Raw genomic sequence first — 14,981 nt, forward strand, 5'->3', positions numbered from 1 at the left:
GAATGTTAAACTATAATTTGGATATCATTTGTGCAGTTCAACTAAGATCAAGCATGAAATGTATATCTATGTTTGCACAAAAAGGTGGAAAAGAGGGTGAATAACAAGTGATGAAACAAACATCAAATGAAAGGAAGCATGTTTCTTATCTGAATACCAATCCTACAAGGACAGTAGCAATTTCTAAAGTAGCAGCATTGCTAGATATTAGTGTGGGCATTAGGATTAACTATGACAACTGTTAAATGCGACATTACTTTAATGGTGCCATTGCTTCATTTTACCAGCAACATTACATTAACAACTGCTAAAGAGTTGGTATTTGGGCACGGGAGAGTAGGCGGACCAGGACAGTTGCATTTCTGACGAAAAGAAACAAATTATCTTAATGGGAAATTTAGAAGGACATGAAAAACAGTGCCATTGATTCATATTATTGGAGGCATTACATTGAAAACAAGATTGGTTTAATGTGTCCTTACTTTAACAGTGTGACTACTACATTTTACTAGTGGCATTACATAAGAGGGGCTCGGGGCAACAAACATCAGAACAGGATATCTGGATTGGTCCCATTTTTTTTGGTATAGCCACCTTATACTGTTCACTAGGAGGGGTGTGCTGGACATACTTTGTTGACTTGTCCCCCAGTCCCCACTTTCTTTCTTTTTCAACAAATAGATTGATTTATATTGTGTTCGTACTGTGTTTCCCTTTATTTCCCTATTAGACCAAGAGACCAGTTGGATAGCCAGTCTCTACTACTTTCCACCCCCATTATTTCTTCTTTCAACCAAGTCCTAGATTCAGGAAACAAATGTTCCCCCACCACACCCCCTTTCTTCCCTGTTTGAACCTAGTAATAGATTTGACTGCATGAACTAGTTTTACCTCTTAACAATCAAAATTTAGGTGGCTTTCGAATAGTCGATCGATCCTATCTACTAGGGGGCCTGAGAAATAGTAAAAGATACAAATGCAGCGATGTCAGGAGCTGGGGAAGTAGAGCAAGGCCAGATACAAAAAATAAATAAACATTCTTGACATTTTGGGCCGAACGAAAAAACATTATGTCATGCTTATGACTCTTCTATGATGATAATTGTGACAAAACCCGGTATCATCATAGATGTGGTGGGCTCCTACATCTATGACAAAAAATGGACTTTTCGTCCTTGGCGGGCCAGAGAAGCAGATGCATGACATTCTTTGGGTCGTCCATGATGGAAAAAACCGTGGTTGAAGCGAGGACGAGGAAAATATCGGGGAGTTCCCGGTTACGGTGGGTGGACGGGGTCAAGTGATCTGCATTTCTCTCGTACACGTATGCGCTTGGGTGCGAGGCATTGGGCTCTAACTGAACCCGAGCGAGGCGTTCGCCTACTGAACCCAAGCGATTGCACTGCTGGCTACGCGTTACTGAACCTGAGCGATCGATCAATCTGGCTGTTAACTGATCCCGATCGAGCGATTCCTTCGCTACTGCTGCTAACTGAAGCCGATCGAACCTGTTCCCTCTTGATAAATAGTGAATGTTATTGGGGTTGGATGAACAGTTCCCGATGGGGGTTGGATGAACAGGACCCCGTGGTAGTAGAGGCCGTTGCCACAGGATGAACATGACCCCTTTCGAGCCGGTTCGGGGTGGATGAACAGGACCCCGTGGAGGGCTGGATGAACGGTAGCCGGTGGAGGGCTGGTTGAACAGTAGCCGGTGGAGGGCTGGATGAACAGTAGCCCATGGAGGGGTGGTTGAAAAGGACCCCGTGGAGGGGGCTGGTTGAACAGTAGCCGGTGTAGGCTAGATGAACAGGAGCACGTGGATAAGCAGTAGCTAGTGGAGGCAGGCGGGAGTCGCCATGGATGAACAGTCGCAGGTGGAGGCTAGAGGAACAGGAGCACGTGGATGAACAGTAGCCCGTGGAGGCTGGAGTGAGGCAGTAGACGGTGGATGAACAGTTGCTCGCGGAGTCCCGTTTTGCGGTACGCCACATCACTCCCGATGAATAGGACCCCCATTTCGACAAAAGGAGGTCAAAGAGAAGTCCGTTTTGCGGTACGCCACACCACTCTCGATCAACAGGACCCCGTTTCGACCATAGGAGGTCCAATAGAAGATTGTTTCCTCCGTTTTGGAGTACGCCACACCCCTCCCGGTGAACATGATCCCATTTCGACCGTAGGTGGTCGAACACGCGGCCGTTTCCTCCATTCCGCGTTACACCAGGCCTCGTTTTGGCTATTCCGTCCAAGTCGGTTGGCTCCCGATGAACACACGCATTCGAATACCCCCCAATGAACACGACGACATAGTTTCTCCGTTCCAACCAAGCCGGTTGGCTGCTGATGAACAGGATGCCATCGCTGCTTCTCCATGTACACTAGCCCTAGCCATACGTATGCTCGAGTAGGCATTCGAGACCCCGCCCGTATGTACGTACGTGACCGTTTTTACTTTCTTGCACCCTGGCTGTACGTACGTGTACATGATATTGACAGGACTGTGTGACATGCTACATGCGCGCCTCTACTATGACACGTGCCCTTCCTTACTCAGCCACGGTTCATCGCTGCAGCCTGCAAACAGAATGATTGTATGTACGTACACTTTCGCGACCAGAATGACAACACGATGTAGGCTTCGACCTGGTGGGTTCCGATTGTCAGGGAGGATAAGGAGGCACTTCCTTGCGTGTGAAGATATAGCTGGTGTCCCACCTGTTAGGGGGAGAATCATATTTTTTTGCCTGTAATATGGATGCACTTCCTTGCATGCGAAGATCTAGCTTGTGAGTCCCAGTAGTCGGGGGGGAACGTTTTGTTTTCATGAAATACGATGGCCCATCCGGTGGGTCCCTACTGTCAGGTGGAGGAATCATTATTTTGTGCGTAATGAGGAGGCACTTCCTTGCTGCGGCTGTGGACCCAGCTATCAGCTTCCCCACGTACAGTACTCTTCCGATGGAAGTCATTCCTTGACCACATTGACCAAGAGAACCATGGCGGTGGATGACGGCGAGGCCCAGGAAGGGGACGACGCAGAGCCGGGGAAGACGCGACAGTGGATGCCCACGTGGATAGGAGTCCGAGGGTTGACTGGTTCGGCTGTGGTGTGAGGCTGCCGTTGCCGCAGAATAACACGGGTTGTGGGTGAGTAGAGGGATGGCCTGGCCAGAGGTTGGAGTAGGGTGGGGCGGTGAGGCCTCCCCGATAGCACAGCCGGCCACTGGAGGCAGGAGGAGGCGGCACGACCGGCGCTGGTTTGGGCGGCTGGAGCAAGAAGACCTGAGGTTGAAGAAGCACTACGATCGTTGGATGGAGAACGTACAATCACTAGATCTAGAATCATTCATATTGACTAAGTTGACAAAGCCTTCTTCCGTGTCAACTTAGTAGGCCCACGAATCAGCCTCCCACTATGGTGGGTCCTAGCTAGCAAGGGGAGTATTCATTCTTTTATGCGGAATAAGGGGCACTTCCTTGCGTGCGAAGATATAGTTGGTGGGTCAGAGCTGTTAGCGTGGGGAACATTTTTTCACGAAATACAAAGGCTCTTCCGGTGGGTCCAAGCTGTCAGGCGGAGGAATCATTATTTTGCACATAAAAAGGAGGCATTTCCTTGTGTGCGGCCGTGGACCCAGCTGTCAGCCTCTCCACGTACCGTCCACTTCCGATGGATGTCGTTCGTTGACCACATTTACCACGCCGCGCCGAGAGCACTAGGGCGGTGGATGACGGCGAGGCCTAGGAAGGGAACGATACCGAGCCGGGGAAGACTCGGCAGTGGTAGCCCACACGGTGGGGGCTACGAGGGTTTACTAGTTCGGCTGTCGTTGCCGGAAAATAACATTAGGTGTGGGTGAGTAGAGGAATGGCTGGCCAGCGATGGAGTAGGGCGGGGCGGAGCGGCCTGTGCGGCAGCACAGCCGGCCATGGGAGGCGGGAGCAGGTAGTCCCATCGGCGCTGGTTTGGGCAGCTGGAGTAGGAAGATCAGATATTGAAGAAGCAGCACGACTGTTGGATTAACATCCAACGGTCACTACTGCTAGAATCGTTTGTGGACTAATTTGACAAAGCCTTTCGTAAACGTCAACCTAGTAGACCCACAAGTCAGCTTCCAACTCTGGCCCAAATAGCATACGGCCCGAAATTTCTAGCCAGATTCAAATTAATTTAAAAACTAAACATAACTTAATTTAAATCCAATGAAATTTTACCCGCACAAAAACAATGAAATTTAAAATATCAAAATCCGAAATGAAATAATATTCTGGAACTAATGGCCTGTTTGTTGTATTTGTTCATTTTACAACCCATTTATTATTACTTATAGCTCAATTCTTATTACTTATAGCTCATTTCTTATTACTTAGAGCCCATTTTCTGGGCAAGCCGAATGCATCCCTCCTCATCTTGAAAGATTTCCGGCCCACCAGGGCATAGAAAAGAAAGTAGGACGGTGTTGGTTATTCTGCAAAAAACAAAATAGCTGGGCTAGCTATTTTTAGAAAGGAAAAAAAGAAACTGGCCTGGTCATGTGGTAAACATATGAAATAAAAGCATGGGCTACACGAGCAACAGCTCCCACAAAACCCTATTGATACCCTTCTCCGTCCCAAAAAAACTCTGTGCACTGCTGGGTCCCTACTATCAACCTCACCATGTACAATAATCTCCTTATTCCTCTCGATGTTGACCATGGTGACAACATCGGAGGGCGGCACCACGGTGTGCGAGCCAAGGCGGAGGACGACGGTGAGGCCTCAGACGGGAACGAACAGGAGCCGGGGAAAGATGCGCAGAGTCTCAGGGTGCGATGTGGCCACTATGCATGCGCGGCATCACAACCAGCCGTGGGAGGCGGGAGCAGGCGGACCTGCCGGTGCTAGTTTTGGTTTTGGCGGCTGGAGGAAGAAGCGACTGAAGAAACACGACAGACGTTGAATGGCAATCCAACGGTCAAGGTTGGCACAATCGTTTGTTGACTAAGCCGACACCAAGTAGCATATTATATATATATATATATAGGAAGAAAAGAAAAACTGGGCTCGTTCGCCTGATAACATTCCCGAAACTGCGACCGTTCGATCTTGCGTCACAACTAAAACTACGAGGAAAATGTGTTTGTCAGTCATCCTCCTCCCAGGGAATGTTCGCCACATAAGTAACTAGAACCCTTGGTTTTCAACCGAGAGGTCTTGGGTTCGAGTCCCAAGAACTCTCAATTTTATCCTCCTTCCTTCTATGCAAAAAAAGAAAGAAAATCAAAGACTTTAGAAGGTGTACAAAACAAGCTAGTGTACCAGTAAAGAGACATTGCCGAGTTTGAGAAAAAAGAGAGGTGTGCTCCTGTAGCTAGTTCGAATCCAAACCTAGGCTATGACTATATATGGTGCTATGCTACTGTCCAAGTAATGAAACCGACATATCCAACATTCGCTTCTCATCTTCTCTACTTACCCTGCCTAGCATGAGAAGCTCTGGCCGTAGCAGCCATGTTCGTTGGCTGCTCGTCCACCTCCTCTTCAGCAGGCAACAACCAGATATGCGCCAAGTCGCCACCTGTACAATCGCCTGTGGGTCTCATCACACCCTCGCCGGCACACGCACCGCAACCAGTTGCTCATTGCAACCCGTTGTCATTGGTGTGGTGCCACTGCTGCAAATCAGCAAAGTCATCCGTCGCGTCTCAACCACAATCCTCAACCCTGGCCGAGTCTTCTACAAATGCCCAAATCTTGGCGTAATAATATGTTGAAGTGTTGTTCTGCTCCTTTCAATTGCTAATATTTTTATTAGTTTGGTTGACGATCTTCCAATTTGATTCGTGAAGAAAAGGGAAGATTCGTGTGATTTGTATTTCTGGGAAGTTGCTGAGGTGGGGGAATGCAACTATGCTAATTATTTGGTTAGCCGAGGAATCCTAATACCAGCAGGTTGTGGTGTTGGACAAGTAACTGAAGGAACGACAGAAGTGGAAGATGCAGAGCAGAAGGTTAAAGATGTAGTTCCTCTGATCATGGCCAAGCAACAGCTGCTGAACGGCCTTGACAACAATGACGAGATGAAAGATCTAGTGAAGATAATGGGTAAAATCACTGTGCTATGTAGGATGATTGTCTCTTTATTTGCAGTGTATGTAGGACTCGTGATGTATTCAGTGGCCATGACATGAGCACTTTGTTAAAACTAGTAATGAATGAAACCTATTTAGCAGGCTGGGCATAGTGTTGTGAACATTAATAATTTCTATTAATGTAAATCAGGGGTCCCCTTTTGTTCATAAATAAATAAATAGTAGAGGAACTTTTTCTAATAAATAAATAAATAAATAAGCAGAGGCCCTATCGGGTCAGCTTTGTTCCCATTCGAAGATGTCGAGCAAATTGCATTCCAACAACAAAGTATGTCATCAAATTCAAGTTTCACAGCCAAATATGAGTACAACTAAACAACAATGTGATACGTCTCCAACGTATCTATAATTTTTTATTGTTCCATGCTATATTATATTCTGTTTTGGAAATTATTGGGCTTTATTATACACTTTTATATATTTTTGGGACTAACCTATTAACCGGAGGCCTAGCCCAGAATTGTTGTTTTTTTGCCTATTTTAGGGTTTCACAGAAAAAGAATATGAAACAGAGTCCAAACGGAATGAAACCTTCGGGAATGTGATTTTCGGAACGAACATGACCCAGAGGACTTGGACCCTACGTCAAGACATCAACCAGGAGGCCACAAGGTAGGGGGCGCGCCTACCCCCTGGGCGCGCCCTCCACCCTCGTGGGCCCCCTGTTGCTCCACCGACGTACTCCTTCCTCCTATATATACCTAGGTACCCCCAAACTACCAGATACGGAGCCAAAACCCTAATTCCACCACTGTAACTTTCTGTATCCACAAGAGCCCATCTTGGGGCCTGTTCCGGAGCTCCGCCGAAGGGGGCATCGATCACGGAGGGCTTCTACATCAACACCATAGCCCTTCCGATGAAGTGTGAGTAGTTTACCTCAGACCTATGGGTCCATAGTTATTATCTAGATGGCTTCTTATCTCTTTTTGGATCTCAATACAAAGTTCTCCCCCTCTCTTATGGAGATCTATTTGATGTAATCTTCTTTTGCGGTGTGTTTGTTGAGACCGATGAATTGTGGGTTTATGATCAAGTTTATCTATGAGCAATATTTGAATCTTCTCTGAATTCTTTTATGTGTGATTGGTTATCTTTGCAAGTCTCTTCAAATTATCAGTTTTGTTTGACCTACTAGATTGATCTTTCTTGCAATGGTAGAAGTGCTTAGCTTTGGGTTCAATCTTGCAGTGTCCTTTCCCAGTGACAGTAGGGGCAGCAAGGCATGTATTTTATTGTTGTCATCGAGGATAACAAGATGGGGTTTATTTCATATTGCATGAGTTTATCCCTCTACATCATGTCATCTTGCTTAAAGTGTTACTCTGTTCTCTTGAACTTAATACTCTAGATGCATGCTGGATAGCGATCGATGTGTGGAGTAATAGTAGTAGATGTAGGCAGGAGTCGGTCTACTTGTCTCCGACGTGATGTCTATATACATGATCATACCTAGATATTCTCATAATTATGCTCAATTCTGGCAATTGCTCAACAGTAATTTGTTTACCCGCCGTGAATACTTATGCTCTCAAGAGAAGCCACTAGTGAAACCTATGGCCCCCGGGTCTATCTTCTATCATATTAATCTTCCAATACTTAGTTATTTTTGTTGCCTTTTATTTTACTTTGCATCTTTATCATAAAAATACCAAAAATATTATCTTATCATATCTATCAGATCTCACTCTCGTAAGTGGCCTGTAGGGATTGACAACCCCTTGTCGTGTTGGTTGCGAGGATTTATTTGTTTGTGTAGGTACGAGGGACTCATGCGTGGCCTCCTACTGGATGGATACCTTGGTTCTCAAAAACTGAGGGAAATACTTACACTACTTTGCTGCACCACCCTTTCCTCTTCAAGAGAAAACCAACGCAAGTGCTCAAGAGGTAGCACAATGTCATCATGTTTTAGTCATCATACAATCACCAAACACAAATCAGCATACATAATAAGTGATGTTCTCACAACAAAATACTAAACAACAAGTTCATCGGGTTTCAGTTGTCATAGCAAACACAATTTCACATAGTAGATAAAAAGTGTCTTCTGATAGGCAAATACGACAAAAGCAATCTAATCATCATCCGCAGCAGCAACGTCAACATCTTCGCCATGTGTATCAGTCTGAATCATAATTCCCCACAATGTCATCTTCTTCTTCATCCTCAATGTCCTTGAATGTTGGTTTCTTATTGATCAACTCTTGTATGTCCACAGCCCATCAGTCAATCTTTTCTCCAACGTCATTAACGTGATGGTTCTCAAAGATATTAGGAACATCTATGGAATCTTGTACATCAGGAGTAGTGTAAGCATCCTCTTGTTGTGCAACTTCATTAAACGAATTCCTTTGCTCAAACCTTTGCAATACTCTCCAGTCATCCGTACGTGCAAATGTGTCTTCCAAGAAAAATATGTGTGTTGCTTGATTTGCCAAAATAAAAGGCTCGTTAGTCTGGTATGCTGCCTTGACATTGATGGATTTGAAATATTCATCAACTCTGGGTTCTCCTGGATAACAAGTTATAGCAATGATAGCACAACAAAACCACACACCGATGAACCTCGAAACCGGAGATATACTGCAACTGAACAATGTCTATTATGTTAGCATACATCTCACTTGTCACTTCGCCGTACTTATGTGTGCTCATGATGGCACTGTTTTGTGTCTTCCTTCCTTCGTCGCGTGCAAGGGTGTTGTAGCGCACATCTCCAAGAATGCAAGATTCCTAATGTCTTACTTGAGTATCAGGACCCATTGCTAGTGTGTAAAGGGCATCATCAACTGCCTGCCCATCCTCCCACATCTTCTTAACCTATGGTTAGAAAATAGACAAGCTGATCATATTATGTACTCAATATATTAATAAAACTGATAGTGCAATTCAAAAGCTTACATGGCTCTTGAACCATTTTGCAAATCCTACCATAACCAGTTTGTCAATGTTTCTTGGATTTTGCGGCAGTAACTCCTTTTTGTAGAATCTGAAAACATAGTGATCGTGTCAAACATCTAAATATATAAGAATGTGCTGCATGTTTAGTAGATTACGGTGTATAAGCTGGAGTACTCTGCACTTACTTGATATAAGGTAGTATCTCAGGACAGTTATTCAACACGTACCAAACCATTTTGTCCAAATCTTTAGGTTTTTCGCATTGTCGACTCTTCCCTATAACTCGAACAGAACAATCGAAAACATTGAGCCCGGGATTGTGTTCACTCACCTCTTTGCTAAGCTGATCAGCTGTTTCAATGTATTTTGAGAAGAATGCCAACGCTTCTGTAGCAATGTAGGCCTCTGCAATTGAACCCCCGGGTCTAGCTCTATTCCTAACATAGCCCTTGAAAGGGCCTAGCCGCCTTCCAATAGGGTACATCTATCCATACTGTACTGGACCTCTAAGTAGTGCCTCATGAGGTAGATGAACAGCCAAATGCACCATCACATCAACGAAGGTTTGAGGATATATCTTGTCAAGGTCGCATAGGATACTTGGTATCTTGTCTCTAAGACGCTCCAAAGCATTTATCCTGATATTTCTACTGCAGAGATCCCTGAAGAATTGTCCCAACTCTGCAACTACTCTATAAAAGTCAGGGCGGCCCAATCCTCTAAGGATAACTGGTAAAACCTTTGAAGTAGGACGTGCCAGTCATGAGTTTTCAACCCTTGTACCTTGTTTCCATCTGCATTGACTCTCCTTTAAGGGTTGGAAACAAATCCATGTGGGGATCTCACACGTGACAGGACCTCGCAGAATTCTTTTCATTTTACCTTGTACAAGACGTACACAACTCGTGCGATATCCCGTGGTTTACCTTCATCTTGCACCTGCAAATCCTTTCTGATACCATGGTGTGTCAAATCAATCCTAGATTTTCAGGTATCTTTCGTCTTTCCAACAATATTAAGAAGTGTGCTGATAATGTTGTCACATATATTTTTTCTCGATGTGCATCTGTAACACCCTCGATGCGGCTATATCTCCCACGTGTCGAAGCATGACTTAGAGGCATAACCGCATTGAAAGCAATGTCGCAAGTGAGGTAATATTCACACAACCCATGTAATACGTAAGGGAAAGGGATACATAGTTGGCTTACAATCGCCACTTCACACAATACATGAATAAAGCATTACATCATCCAGATACAATCAAGGTCCGACTAGGGAACCAAAATAAAAGAAGACTACCCCAAAAGCTACACAGATCACCGATCAACCCCAACTGGGCTCCACTACTATTCGACTAGGACGGAACAACACAAAGGACAAGATCTTCATAGAGCTCCTCCTTGAGCTTGGTTGCGTCACCTGCACGGTATCATCGGCACCTGCAAACTAGTTTTGGAAGTATCTGTGACTCACGGGGACTCAGCAATCTCACACCCTCGCGATCAAGACTATTTAAGCTTATAGGTAGGGTAAAGGTATGAAGTGGAGCTGCAGCAAGCGACTAGCATATATGGTGGCTAACATACGCAAATGAGAGCGAGAAGAGAAGGCAAAAGCACGGTCGAGAAACTATGATCAAGAAGTGATCCTAGAACAACCTACGTCAAACATTACTCCAACACCGTGTTCACTTCTTGCACTCCGCCGAGAAGAGACCATCACGGTTACACACGCGGTTGATGCATTTTATTTAAGATAAGTTTCAGGTTTTCTACAAGCGGACATTAACAAATTCCCATTTGCCCATAACCGCAGGCACGACTTTCGAAAGTTTAAATCCCTGCAGGGGTGTCCCAACTTAGCCCATCACAAGCTCTCACGGTCAACGAAGGATATTCCTTCTCACAAGACAATCTGATCAGACTCGGCATCCCGGTTACAAGACATTTCGACAATGGTAAAACAAGACCAGCAAAGCCACCCAGATGTGCCGACAAATCCCAATAGGAGCTGCACATATCTTGTTCTCAGGGCACACCGGATGAGCCAGCCGTCAGGTGGGCCAAGCCAGAGTTGCCCCTAGTAGCTCCAGACATCGCTCAGTTTGGACCAACACTTAGAGAAGCACTGGCCCAGGGGGGGTTAAAATAAAGATGACCCTTGGGTTGGCCGACCCAAGGGAAAGAAAAGGCTGGGTGGCGAATGGTAAAACCAATGTTGGGCCATGCCGGAGGAGTTTTATTCAAGGCGAACTGTCAAGGGGTTCCAATTATAACCCAACCGTGTAAGGAACACAAAATCCGGGAACATAACACCGATATGACGGAAACTAGGGCGGCAAGAGTGGAACAAAACACCAGGCATAAGGCCGAGCCTTCCACCCTTTACCAAGTATATAGATGCATTAATTAGATAAGAGATATTGTGATATCTCAACAAAATATCCATGTTCCAACAAGGAACAAACTCCAATCTTCACCTGCAACTAACAACGCTATAAGAGGGGCTGAGCAAAGCGGTAACATAGCCAAACAATGGTTTGCTAGTACAAGATGGATTAGAGGCTTGGCTTAACAATATGGGAGGCATGATAAGCAAGTGGTAGGTATCGCAGCATAGGCATAGCAAAAGAGCGAGCAACTAGCAAGCAAAGATAGAACTGATTTCGAGGGTATGGTAATCTTGCTTGAGACCCCGCAAGGAAGAAGAACGAGTCCATGAAGAAGACAAACGGATGTAGTTGAACGGGTCCTCAAAAACGTGACATTATCGGAATCAACCCGAAGAAGCAACACCGGAAAGAAGCACACAACATAGTAAACAACCAACACATGAACATGGCATGATATGCGGGATGCAGTATGTGGTGCATATGCATGATTTGTAAAGGAATGATTGAACCTGGCCTCAACTTGGAAAACCAAGAGTGCCACTGGAAAGGTGAGGTGATTTCGGTCGAAATCGATATAAAGATCACCGGAATCGGATGTACGGTTTGGAAATGGCAAGCAAAACAAATATGGCACCGGTATGTGATTAACAGCAAGTAGCCATCTAAATGCACCAAGATAAATATGCTACAACACTCAAACATGGCAACAAAATACATGGCAGGGATCCACTCATGATTCTTGACAAAAGATGAACACTGAGCTATGACTAGTTCACTCATTAACAGGTTCAAACAACCATGGCAAAAGTGCAAAAGATAACAGGTTACAGACTTAGAGAAAATAAAAAGTCAGGAATTTATCATCAGGAAGCAATGTTTAGAGCATGACAACTACATGCTATAGGAACATATCATGGCAAAGCAAGGCATGGCATGAAGCTACTCAAAGCAAATAACGAAAGTCCCTTAGTGACCATGAGCCAAAAGGGAATAGAACATACAATTGCAAGCATGTGAACATAGCAAAAACATAAACAGATTCAGACTTGGTGAAAAACTGGAGCATGCAAAACAGATAACGAGTAGGCATGTTTACGAGCTCGATGCACTCACTACAAAGCATGGCATGATAATCTAAGCATACACCCATCAAGAAGACATGACATAGAAGCTAAACATGGCAAGAACAACAACATAGCATGCAAGGATCAACAACAACAAGCTTGGCAAAATTGCTAAACATGTTAACAGCCAGGAACATTTTATAGCAAAAGTAGAGCTCAATTGAATCAAGCTAGGGTGCTCCATAAATGCAAACAAACACATGGTTGGATAGAGCACAACAATATCTACAAAACATCCTTTCTGATCATGCTCAAAAGAGGCACGGATCACTAGGAAACAACATGAACATATGTCATAAAAATAATGACAGGACAAGGACTTAGTGAAATTCTAAGTCCCTGAAATCAGCATCATTGAGTAAGCTACTTTGCATGCTTGTGCTAGTCACCACAAAGATCAAAAAAATACATGGCATACACCCCTGTAAAGATGGCATGGCATATTTCAAAACACATGTAGAGCTCAGGATCATAGCATGCACACATTAATTATGGCAAAAATGACAAAAGTGCATTTGCTGAAATAGATCTGAAAGTATCATCACATAGCCCTCTTCCAACAACATTTCGGGCATCAAGATGAGCTCAAATGAACATGATGCAATGAGATGAAATGATGTACTCCTCGAGGCGAACATTTTGATATGCTACACGCACGAATCGGAGCCACAATGAGGAAGTTATGATGCGTCAAAGTATGCAAAATATTTAGGGTTTGGGGGGGGGGAAAGTCAACCGAGGAAAACTCCAGATCCAGATCCGGTTTGCACATGGATCGAGGTTGGCCAGAATCTTCGAGCTCGCCGGACTTGCACTCGAGGTCACTGGAGAAGGGCCAGCCGGAGCTTGGGAGGAGGAGGCCGGTCGGTGGAGAACGACGCCGGAGATTGGGGCGGCGAGGTCGAGGTGCGGCGGGGTCGAAGGAGGTCGATGGCGGCGGGGTCGGCGGTCGCCGGCGTCGAGGTGCGGGAGGAGACGAGGTGGCGCGGCTAAGGGTCGGGTGGCGGGGTGCGCTGTAGAAGACGGTGGTGCGGGCGGGCCTCGGGGGCTCTCCCCGGGCCGGGCGGGCCGGCGCGGCGGGGAACGCCCGGCGGGACAGGTGGCAGGAGGCCATTGGCGCGGACGGTGGCGGCGGGTTTGTCTGGCCGGGTTCGGACATTTCCGGCGTGGCGCGAGGGAAATTTTTAGGGTTAGGGGGAAGAAGACCCGGGAATGAAATGGAGGGGTCTTTATATAGGCGTAGAGGGAGCTAGGAAGCTCCAAATGAGGTGCGGTTTGCAGCCACGCGATCGTGGTCGAACGGCCTAGATGATGGAGGGGTTTTTGGTGGGTTTTGCGCCACTTTGGAGAGGTGTTGGGCTGCAACACACACGAGGCCTTTTCGGTCCCTCGGTTACCTGTTGGAGTATCAAACGAAGTCCAAACGACACAAAACTTGACAGGCAGTCTACCGGTAGTAAACCAAGGCTGCATGACAAGTCTCGATCCTATTTGAAAACATTTAACACCCGGACACGAAAAGAGGTAGAAAGGGACACCGGAGGACATAGGAGCGCCAGATTGCAAAACAGACAACAGGGAAAAAGCTCGGATTCATGAGACGAACATGTATGCAAATGCAATGCACATGATGACATGATATGAGATGCATGACACGCAAGCAATGACAAGGCAACAACAACGAATAACTGGAGGACACCTGGCACATCGGTCTCGGGCCGTTACAATACTCCACCACTACGAGAGGATCTCGTCCCAAGATCTAGAATGGCACCGGAGGAAAAAAATGGAAGAGAAAGAGAAGAGGTAAAGCTAAGTTGCTTCTTTGACAAACAAATGAAACCAACGAACATTGCGAGGTTAAACCATTTCTAGAAAAGAATACAATAGAGATGAACGAAGTTGAAAGCACTCTGTTAGGAAAGAGGAACAAGGAAGAACAAATTCGAACAGCACTCCGGTTGGAAAGATATGCAAGGCTTGATAAAATGAAGAACTTGAGCAACGGGCACACACTCTGGTTAAATGGATAAGCACGAAAAGAGCACGGTCCTGACAAAACAAGATGGGTTGAAGAGAGCAACATCACAATGCCTCCGGAATGAAAGAATAGAATGGAAATGGAATGAACGGAGGGAAAACAAGATCTTGGGAGAGCATGCTAACAACAATTGCTAGAATTGAGTAGTTGAATTAACAACAACAAAAGAACAAGGTTGTAGTGGGCTTATGGAGGAACATCTCAAAATTTATGAGGTGAAATTCTTCCACTGTCAAAAAACAAAAGATTGGATTGATAAGAACAAGGAGACGAGAAGATTATTTCACCGGGAGGATAGATGAAGAACTAGGATCATATATTATCACCATTAATAGCAAACAAACCTTAGGGAAAGTTTTAGGTGAAAAATAACCCAAGAT

Source organism: Triticum aestivum, chromosome 2A (assembly GCF_018294505.1).
Source record: "Triticum aestivum cultivar Chinese Spring chromosome 2A, IWGSC CS RefSeq v2.1, whole genome shotgun sequence".
Classification (NCBI taxonomy): Eukaryota; Viridiplantae; Streptophyta; class Magnoliopsida; order Poales; family Poaceae; genus Triticum; species Triticum aestivum.